The sequence below is a fragment of the Nerophis ophidion genome, linkage group LG03 (genome assembly GCF_033978795.1).
Source record: "Nerophis ophidion isolate RoL-2023_Sa linkage group LG03, RoL_Noph_v1.0, whole genome shotgun sequence".
In the NCBI taxonomy this organism is placed as follows: domain Eukaryota; kingdom Metazoa; phylum Chordata; class Actinopteri; order Syngnathiformes; family Syngnathidae; genus Nerophis; species Nerophis ophidion.
The window spans coordinates 47,890,079-47,901,935 of NC_084613.1; the positions used below are offsets into that span (position 1 = coordinate 47,890,079).

General features: G+C 40.0%; 1 long non-coding RNA gene across 1 annotated transcript; it reads left to right on the forward strand.

Moving 5' to 3' along the window:
- The first annotated feature begins 572 nt into the window (after window positions 1-572).
- Window positions 573-6,895, forward strand: LOC133549722 (uncharacterized). Its single transcript, XR_009806149.1, has 3 exons — window positions 573-707; window positions 2,855-2,951; window positions 6,301-6,895. It is a non-coding gene; the product is annotated as an uncharacterized LOC133549722 (long non-coding RNA).
- Window positions 6,896-11,857: the final 4,962 nt, after the last annotated feature.

The window sequence follows — 11,857 nt, forward strand, 5'->3', positions numbered from 1 at the left end:
TTCCTGAACCTAATTATGCGATAAACAAGATCAGGTGCTAATGTCTCCTTCCTAGAATTCCCTCCAAACATGACATTGTTGTTTCCCCTTGGTTGTGTAACATGTTTGCAACGGTGACTCTTTCAGTTCTCTTTATTTACCGAAATAGCTGTTTTTGTTGTCATGTTAACATATTCTACATCAAAAGTTGTTCTCATTGAGGGTCATATCATTTATGCTTTATGTCAGAGGGCCACTTTTTACCAGCAAAATAAATGTATAATTGCCTCAAGATTATTGCCTCATGTTATCAAACAATTGTGTATGCATGTGATTATTATTATTGATAGCTTGCTTTAAATTGATAAGTCAAGGTTACAAGCAGATGTACTTATTCTTGAGACCCAAATATATGTCACAAACTCACATGGTTGCAGTAATTGTGACCAATAAGACAAGTATTTTAACTATAATAACACAGGATGTGCAGTAATGCACACAAAATGCAAAATAAATCCTCAAGCCCTGGCGAGAGGGCGAGGCAGGCATTTAAAACAGCCTGATTAGCAATCACGTACAGGTGTCCAGACTACCAATCAGCAACAGGTGAGGGGTAAAAGGCTCAGGGAAACAGACAGGAAAAGGAACTAAAATAGGAGGAACTAAAATAAGAGTGCCGGACAGGAAACAAATGACGTGACAGGTAGTCACAATAAATACATATACAGGTATGTACTGTATGTTCTGTTGCATGATCAGATAATATTTATAATAAAATGTAGTGCATTTTTCTCTCAAAAGTAAAATAAACACATTAGGCAAGAAAACAAGAAGTGCTTAATTTTATTGTTATTATTATTTCCGGACTTTTACATAAAATTATGTGGTGGGCCACATCTGGCCCTTGCGTTGTGTGTTTTAAAACAGTGTGTTTTGTCATTTACAAATTGAGGGAATATGTTCTTGTACAAAGAAGGGTTTTGGTTGGGATGAGTACAGAATCCAGTAATTTTATTAGAACCGATTTACAAACCTCAAAACCAGTGAAGTTGGCACATTGTGTAAATCATAAATAAAAACAGAATACAATAATTTGCAAAGCCTTTTCAACCTATATTCAATTGAATGGACTGCAAAGACAAGATACTTAACATTGGAACTGGTAAACTTTGGTATTTTTTGCAAATATTAGCTTATTTCGGAATTTGATGCCTGCAACATGTTTCAAAATAGCTGGCACATGTGGCAAAAAAGATTAAGAAAGTTGAGTAATGCTCATCAAGCACTTAATTGGAACATTCCACAGGTGAACAGGCTAATTGGGAACAGGTGAGTGCCATGATTGGGTATAAAAACAGTTTCTACGAAATGCCCTGTCAATCACAAACAAGGATGGGACGAGGGTCACTACTTTGTGAACAAATGTGTGAGCAAATTGTCGAATAGTTTAAGAATAATATTACTCAATGAGCTATTGCAAGGAATAAATGGATTTCACCATCTAAAGTTTGGGTTAAAGTTAAAGTACCAATTATTGTCACACACACACCAGGTGTGGTGAAATTTGTCCTCTGCATTTGACCCATCCCCTTGTTCACCCCCTGGGAGGTGAGGAGAGCAGTGGGCAGCAGCGTTGGCCACGCCCAGGAATCATTTTTGGAGATTCAACCCCCAATTCCAACTTTTAATGCTGAGTGCCCAGCAGGAAGGTAATGGGTCCCAATTTTATAGTCTTTCGGCCGGGTTTTTTTCAGGTTCAAACACTGATTACATCTATTAATCAGACAAGAAGCAAGGAACCAAGCAGAAACAGAGTTCAGTAGGGCTCATGAGGAGAACACGGGCACTGCACACTTAGTCACAGTCACGCCCTATGCTTTAAAGTCCAGCTCCCGAGTCCCTCTTTTTATTCAGAGTTCCATAGTCAACATCAGTGAGGCTGCCTCTAAAAGGAATGGTCACATATATTATGCAAAGCAGGTCTAGGACGCACAGTACGTGATGGAATGTGATTTCGCCTTGTCCCCGCTTCGTCTGCGTGTTATCATCTTATCTTCGTTGAGGTCCTTGAAGTCTCTGTCTCGTCTGCGTGCTGTCATCCCATCCCTGCCGAGGTCCTGCAGTCCTTGGCTTCCAGCGGGCCAAAACCATGATAACATCTGTGGCTGAGGCCAGCCCTCAGACAAGAAGTTTTGTCCTTGCATAGATTAGAAAAAAATCTAACTTGAGCACAATAGCTAATAACTAAAGCAACATACTTTAAGCATTCTAAAGTTAGTGTGATAATATATACATAATTATTCTAACAGGTTTGAACTCATGACCTACCGATCTCAGGGCGGACACTCTAACCACTAGGTCACTCAGTAGGTCTACGGTCTATAATATCATAAAAAGGTTCAGAAATCACTGCATGTAAGCAATAAGGCCGAAAATTAACTTTGAATGCCAGTGACCTTCGAGCCCTCAGACGGTATTGCATCAAAACCCAACATCATTGTGTAAAGGATATCACCACATGGGCTCAGGAACACTTCTGAAAACCACTGTCAGTAACTACGGTTCGTTGCTATATCTGTAAGTGCAAGTTAAAACTCTAGTATGCAAAGAGAAAGCCATTTATCAACAATACCCAGAAATGCCGCCTGTTTCGCTAGGCCCGAGCTCATCTAAGATGGTTGATGCAACGTGGAAAAGTGTTCTGGGGTCTGAGAGTCCACAATTGAAACTGTTTTTGGAAACTGTGGACCAAAGAGGAAAAGAGTTAAACAATTGTGATTTGTGATGGAATGGGGGTGTATTAGTGCCCTGACAAACGTGAGATTGCTAAGTATTAACATTGATGAATTTTTCCTCCTCACCAATACCAACAAAGACTACACCGACTGCTCCGCCATATGCCTTACTGAGACTTGGCTGGACAATACCGTGCCTGACGAAGCCAACCGGCTTCTTTCTCCATCAACCCACAGGTTAGTGAAGTTGTCGAATAAATATTAAGGTGGAGCCATCTGCCTTATGGTCATCTAGCGATGGTGCAACAACACCATCAATCAATCAATCAATGTTTATCTATATAGTCCTAAATTACAAGTGTCTCAAAGGGCTGCAAAAGCCACAACGACATTTGCGGTACAGAGCCCACATAAGGGCAAGGAAAAACTCAGCCCAGTGGGACGTCGAACACCACAATTCTTCAGAGTTTCTGTTCTACCCTACCTGGAATGTATCAGTGTTAAATGCAGACCCTACTGCCTCCCACAAGATTTACATCCGCTAATCTCATCGGCGTGTGCATCCCACCACCAGCAAACGCCAATACAGCCATGCCAGAAATCTCTGCCTATATATTTTCTGTGGAAAATTAAAACCTGGATGCGAATGTCATCGTTCTAGGCGAGATTAACCACACTAGCCTGTGGATCTCCCCAACTAATCCAACAGGTCACCAGCGCGAGTAGGGGCGATAACATGCTGGACCTGTCACGATGGTGGCACATATTGGATGCGCGTTTTGTCCACTCCAAGATGCAAATTAACCAGAAGGGACAGGAATAACAGGTAAGAGCTTGGTTTAATATAAAAAAGTGTAACACTGGTACAAAAACAGACAAAAGAAAACGCGTGCCTACGCACGGGAAACTAAGCTAAAACTTAGCAGGGAAAACAGAGTCCAAAAATGTTGTGCCGAGCGCACGGGAAGGTAAGGAGCTACTTAGCATAGAGACAAGGTTTAGGAAATACCAACGTGAGTGTTGCTTACCGCAAACAAAGGATCAAGATCCAACGGAGGAAAAAGGCAGGTTTAAATAAGGGCAGTAATCCGGGATCACAGGTGCGCGACAAAAACCAGAGCAGGTGAAACAAATCAGAAACTATGGTAACAAAGTAAATAAGGAAGAGCTAAACTAGGGGTCGGAAGAGTCCAAAAACAAACAGAAAACACAAAAAGACTAAAAAAACTAAATAACATATGATCCGGGCAGCGGATCATAACATGACCATTGCTATGTGGCAATAGGTGACGCTTACTGTTCATTCCTGCGGGCTCCGCTGGGTTCATCTGATCATGCGGTGCTCCTTCTCATGCCGAAGTACAGACAGAAGCAGAACTGGTAAATGTTTGTCAACGATGCCATTGAGACTCTGAAAGGCTGCCTAAAGTGTTCTGTTCGGGACACCTTCGTTGCAGTTGCTGGCAGCCTGGACAAGCTGACTGTCACAGTGACATCATATGTTAACTTTTGTGTGGATATGTGCGTGCCCACCAAAAAAATAAAAACGCACGGCAATAACAAAGCCTGGTTCACAAAGGACATTCAATTCTTACAGAAAAAGAAAAACTGCGCCTATCTCTGAGGCAATAAGGACCAATATAAAAGCGCAAAATAAGAACTATGATTAGCTATCAGGAAAGTGCAATCCACATACACACACACAGACTGAAGCAGCAAATGGCTTCCAGCGACTCCAGAGCTATGGAGGAAGTTGAAAGTATTTGAAATTACAAAAAGGCAATGGATATTGACAATGATTTCGCAGATACACTCAATCAATTTTACACCAGATTTGACCAGTCATTTGTCTCCACGATCCCTCCTCAACCCCTCCCACCACAACCCTTTGCCATCCAGGGTGAGGAGGTGAGAGCCTCCTTTGATAAGAACAGACAAAATAATGCCGCCCGTCCTGACGGAATGATAGCTGATGTTCCTAAGTTATGTTATGCGCTGCTCAAATTGCCACTATTTTCACTTACATTTTCAACCTCTCTCTAATTCAGTGTATGGTACTAACATTATTTAAAGACACCATTATCATCCCCATTCCTGATTAAAAAATATATTGTGCCTTAATGACTACAGACCCATTGCACTGACATCTGTGATAATGAAATCATTTGAAAACATCATTTTTAACATACTCAAACAACCTGACCACTTAAAAATTGGACAATTATCAGTTTGCATACAGTGCCAATAGATCTGTTGAAAATGCCGTCAACCTTGCGCATCATATGATACTGCAGCACCTGGAGCACCCCAACACTTACGCCGGCATTTTGTTTATCGATTTCAGTTCTGCATTCAGTACAATCAACCCAGCCATTTTCTTAAATACACGGCTAGAAATTATCATTTAAAACTACCATATGCCACTGGATTTACATGTTTCTCTCCTCAAGGTCACCTCCACCCACATCTCAGTCCCCATTATCAGGTATGCAGATGATACCACTATAATTGGACTCATAACAAACAATAACGAACAACACTATCTTCAGCAAAAAGCTCAAACAGTAAACTGGTGCCAAGACAACAAACTCCAACTCAATACAGCTAAAATGCAGGAAAATATTGTCAACTTCATCCGTAACCCCACATTAAAATCCGCCCAGTACAAAAAAGCAAATCAACGGCTATTTTTTCTTCGCCAGCTCAGGAAATTCAGAGTCAGACCCAACCTCCTCCGACAGTTCTACACCTGAATCATCCAAAGCATACTCACCTTCTCAATAACTGTTTGGTTTGGTCATATGGATTCACATTCACGCAAAAAACAACAGCACTCGTGGATCAATCCAGTTGTATCACAGGTCAACCCTTCCTTTCCATAGACACATTGTATCATCCCTCAAAGAGCCCATAAGATCACTTCCGACCCCACACATCCACTACACCTGCTGTTCACGCGCTACTGATCACTGCCGGGCAAGTCTACAAGATTCACTATCAGTTTTATCCTTTCCGGCGTATGGACACTCAATAAAACTTCGGACTAATTACACTATAAACTATAATGCCTTCCTGTTTTGTGTTGTATGTGTATGTTTATTTGACTGTAACTGCACAGTAGACGTGAGCTGTCAAAGCTGTACCAATTGAGAATTCCACCAATTCTTTGTCTGGCCATTATTAAAGATTCTGATTCATGTAAAATCAAGCAGTGTTATAGTTTGATACCTTTGTTGCACATGACGTCAAGTCCGGATGCAGACTTGGCAAAGGAGGCGGTTATAGTTGTTGATTTGGGCAAAAGCTATAATATTTTATATACACATAAAACCATCCTAATCTGCACACATGCTCCAAACTAAATAAATAAACAAACAAAAAAAAGATTTGATCCGAACGACACACCGTGCATGTGTGGAGGCCTTTATTTTATTTATAAACCACTCCATCCATACTACACAGGAAGATAATTAAATAAACTGTCAACGGGAGTTGTGGTTACTCCCTCTTGGGAAATAACTGCTGATTTGGTGATTTAGTGAAGAAATATTTACGACTAAATGGTAAAAGGACACTATTTTTGCAGCTCACATTACTAAAATATTAGTGGGCACGATGTCACGGCGCATGCGCAATCCCTCATGCCATCTGCAGCAAGCACTGCCAGCAGCTCTGCTAGGAGACTCCCGGGACACGCCCTGCACGCTCTTCCTGCATCGCGGCCACGCGCCTGCACGGCTGCAGGAAATATCAACAATCAGCGCACGTGGTTATGGTGAGGGCAGACAGTATAAAGACCAGGGGACCAGAATATCCAGTGCCGGAATGGAATTCACTCTCCGTAGTAAGCATGACATCTATGGCTTCCCTCCTCGTACCTGCTCTCTGTGCCTTCCCTCTGCCCGTGTCTTATATGTTGTATGTGTTCCCCGCAGTTTTCCCTCCGTATCCTGTGATCAAGCTGTGTGCCTCGTTCCCTTGGACTTCCCTCCGGACTTTGGACTGCTTCCCTCGATCCTCAACCCTCGCTCGGACACGAATCTCGACATTTCTCTCCAGACCCTGACTTCTCGCTATTCATCCAACAGGCACGAACAACACCCTCTGGTAACATTTACATTAGTAAATCTTCACATCGTCTTGCACCATAAACTCTTAGTAGTATACACATTCCAACACATAATCAAGTTCAATAAACCTGATGAACTTATCACTGTCGCTGTGTCATCTCCTTCCCCCGCCGTACGTAACACACGAGGCTGAGCCCAAAGTGGTCCTGCTGCCTCTGCACTAATCAATTATCTACTTGTCACAGACTGTGGCAAGGAGATGCTAAACAGCAGCCTGCTCCCTGCGTCTGCCACAGAGTGGGGGCTTTAATATCAGTCCTCAGAAGGCGAGATTGTAGACAAGAGAGAATTAGCTGCCAGCTGAATGTGCTCTAATGCCACGGTCACTGAGGTTAAAAGCTTCAGAAACAAACAAATGTCAGGATTTAACTTGTCAGCAAGAATAGATCTGATTAATATCACAGCACAGTTGGTTGAATCAGCTCAATGATTGCATGCAGAAATCAGCACCAAATACGCTGTTAAAAATAATAATCTGAAATCTGGTAAATCAATAGAGATAAACAATTAGTGTCAACACATGCACGCCGCCAAGCCCCAAAAGTACTTCAAAAATTCAATGCAACAAAGAAAGAAACCTACATTCCAGCTTTTTGTTCGGGTTAAAAAATGACAAACTAATAGTTATTAGTATTCATGCCAGATAATGTAATATTCCATCTTTTCCATCATAATCTTTTAGTATTTTTCTTGTCCTTTTTTGTAATGTTATTTATATTTTTTGTGTACGCTAAAAGCCAATTATAAACAAGTTGCCTGTCACAAATGGCTCCTAAGTCAAACTTTAGGCAAACTAGATGTAAGCCACAGGATTGCTTCAAAGCAGTTAACTTCTTCTTCCTTTGCCTGAAATTATACAAAATTGTATGTGGGTGGTAAGTAAAACCGTCCCAAACATTGGAAAATCCAAGGGCAGAAAACTTAATTTTTGCCAAACACGTTGAAACTGACCTTTAGGAAAAGTGTGAAGGGTCCGAAAGTAATTGCATTGACTCATTGTGAGTGGGCTTCTTTCGAAGAAAATGCGGTGGTATCATAGAAATAAAAGAAACAACCAACAGATGCTTCGCGTGTGAAACTTACTACATTGGCACATGGCAGCCACCACTAAGGAAAGCTGTGACTAGTTATCAAACAAATTGTTGAAAAATTACTTTTTCGACCCTAATTAATTGTTTAATCCATTTATGGAAGTGGGTTTCGGAACCACTCTAAACTCCAAATGATATCCGCCAGTGTAACACAGTTGGGGGTGAGATGCCGGGGAAATGTGATGCCAGGGGTGAGGGTGTCACGATCATGCAATATCAGCTCTGTGCTCTTTTTATGTCCTTTAAAGTTTCCCTCTTGATTTTACAGTATGTGGTTTTACTAGGACTGTCAAATGATGCATTTTTAATCAGATTAATCACACTCTTGAATTGTGATTAATCATGATTAATCACAGTTTACTGTCATTGGCTTTCATGAATAAGATTTGCTTAAAAATGTTCTATACAGAATGTCACACAGGACGTTTATTAAATGTCTTACTCAACTGCAAGTCATTCAGTATGTGCCCATGCACTAAATTAGTCTGATTTCTGAAATAGTTCGGCTCTAAATAATTATTCTACAGCCCAGGAAAACTCCTTAATCTTATTGTGTTCAGTTTTTGAAAAGCCGGATTAACCCACCTGGATTTTGCAATTGTAAACCAGATCTCTCGAGAGGATGTGTGCGCAAGGGGGAATCCTCGCATGCACATTCTCAAAGTGTGGGATATAACCTGGAGGCAGATACCATTGATTAAAAACGTATGCAAAAATTGTAATGAAGAGTGACTGTTTATTTGCTTCACAAATTAAATTAACAGAACATTTTCAAGTACATCGATGGTCAAAAAAAGAAACACATTTATTGAAGGAGGTACCTAAAGAAATGGAAAATGCCGTCTTCATTCGCACACCTGAAAGAAATACGAATGAGATGGAAGAGAATGAGCCAGGTATATATATATATGTATATATGTATATGTATATATATATATATATATATATATATATATATATATATATATACGCTGTTAAAAATAATAATCTGAAATATGTATACAGTATATATATATATATATATATATATATATATATATATATATATATATATATATATATATATATATACTGTATATATATATATATATATATATATATATATATATATATATATATATATATATATACTGTATATATATTACAAGGCAAATAACAAAGCATACACAAACCTGTTCATGCTGCGTTTGTGCACTCCAAACTGATTAACTATCCATACAACTGGCAAGATAGTTCACAACAACAGCAACCTTCATCCGGATCAGTATCGGCTGTGGCACAAACAGTCTTTTCCTTCGGATTTACAGTAAAACTCCTTCCATCAATCCACAGAGTCTTATGAATTAACACCCAAACTTTCAAAAGTTTTGTTTCCAAGATTCTCCCTCTGAAAATTCCTTTAAAAAAACTCTGCAGACGTTTTTTATTTGTATTGGAGCTGCATCCAGTCAAATTCTTGGTAGCGTCATGTTCATAGCCCAATTTAAGATGATTTCTTGATGCTGTCTGCTATTTAACATCAGCATAGCCATTAGAGACGTAATGCTTGTAATCTGTGTCAAAATTACAGCAGGCATCATGTACCACAGAGCTAGGCTGGTAACTTGTAAGGAGTCACAGAGGCCAGTTTTATAGGTCAATCAGAAAAGCTATATACTGTATTTATCTGCACTAAAATGTACGGGAGGCACACGGCGTATGACCAATAGTGACGATAGAGAAAGTGCATGGACACTCTTACCTCACATTGTAGTGTGAAAATATAATGAACAAAAATATAAACGCAACACTTTTGTTTTTGCTCCAAATTTTCATTAGATTAAATATATACACAAAACACTTATTCCGCTCAACTATTGTTCACAAATCTGTCTAAACCTGTGTTAACAAGCATTTCTGATTCTGATTCTGATTCTTCTTTTCCAAGATAATCAAACACCTCACATGTTGCATATCATGCTGTTTAATCAGCATCTTGGTTATTGCACAGGTGTGTCTTTGGCGCCCCACAACAAAAGGCCAATCAGAAATGTGCAGTTTTGCTTTTTGGGGAATCTGGAGCGTGTCACAAAAGCAGTCAGTATCTAGTGCGACCAATATTTGCCTCACACACTGCAACACATCTCCTTCGCATAGAGTCAATCAATCAATCAATCAATCAATCAATCAATCAATCAATCAATCAATCAATCAATCAATCAATTCATTTATTGTCATTGTCATAAATAAACAGAGCTGATCAGGTTGTTGATTGTGGTCGGAGCCAAGTTGCTGGATAATGGCAGGCACTGGAACACGCTGTTGTGTACGATATATACATGTCCGGTGAGTATGCTGGCCATGCAAGAACTGGGATGTTTTCAGCTTTCAGGAATTGTGTGCAGATCCTTGCCACATGGGGCCGTGCATTTTCATGCAGCCACATGAGGTGATGGTCTCGAGTTAATAAGCACCAAAAATGGGCCTCAAGATCTCGTCACGGTATTTCTGAGCATTCAAAATGCCATCAATACAATGAACTTGTCCTCACACTCCATAACATACGCCTCGATTCACAATGTTGGCATCAGGAAAACACTCTCCCACACAACCCCTCACACTCTTGTCTGCCATCTGCCCTGAACAGTAAAAACCGGAATTCATCCTTGTAGAAAACACCTCTCCAATGTACCAGACGCCATCAAGTGTGAGCATTTGCCCACTTCAATTGGTTACAACAACAAACTGCAGTCAGGTCGAGACCCCGGTTAGGACAACGAGCATACAGATTAGCTTGACTGAGACAGTCTCACAGTTTGTGCATAAATTATTTGGTTATGCAAACCAATTGTTGCAGAAGCTGTCCAGGTGGCTGGTCTCAGACGATCATGGAGGTGCACATGTTGCGAGTGGAGGTCCTGGGCTGGTTCAAGGTTCAAGTTTATTTGTCACATGCAGACTACACTGCAGTGAAATGTGGTTACACCTTGTTTGCTGTTGTGAGGCCGATTGGATATACTGCCAAATTCTCTGAAACGCCTTTCGAGACGGTTTTTGGTCGAGAAATGAACATTCAATTCAAGGGCAGCAGCACTGGTGGACATTCCTTCAGTCAGCATACCAACTGCACGCTCTCTTAAAACTTGCGAAATCTGTGTGATAAAACTGCACATTTCAGAGTCGCCTTTGCACTCATGTGCAATAATCATGCTTTTTCATTGACATCTTGATACGCCACACCTGTGAGGTGGATGGATTATCTTGGCAAAGAAGAAATAATCACTAACACAGATTTAGGAAGATTTGTGAAAACTATTTGAGAGGAATAGGTCTTTTGTATATATAGTAAAAGTTTTAAATCTCTGAGTTAAACGCATAAAAAATGGGAGCAAAAACAATAGTGTTGCATTTATATATTTGTTCAGTGTACAAAAAAACAAACTCTTTGAGAAATCAAACTAATTTAGTGCATGGAAACGTATTGACTGATTTGCTTAAAACTTGGTGACAGTAAGTTTAGTAAGAAATAAGTGCATATTTTGAAAGTGTTTGTAATAGTGATGCAAACAAGGCACAGATGTACACTAAGAGATAATGTAGTAAACAGACACATATACAACTTAACACAGTGCACCCTTTAAATCTGCATTTACTCTTTACTTTAACCAGCTGTTTAATCAAACATGCCTATTCACCTTTTCAGATGACAATGCTGATATTTTTTTTTTTTTTTGAGGCAATGTGACCCCAGCTTGTTGTGATTACTTACAAATGTCCAATGTTCTCCAGTAAGTAATTCACATTCTGCCAGTTCTCGCAACTTGTTGCTCGTGTTTCTGTAGTACAGTTGGTTTATCCCTGTTGTTTAGTGTCTCTCTGAGGTATTGTATGACAGACCAGCTGTAGGGATCTTAATTACATCTTTTTGCCGATTTTGGTCTTC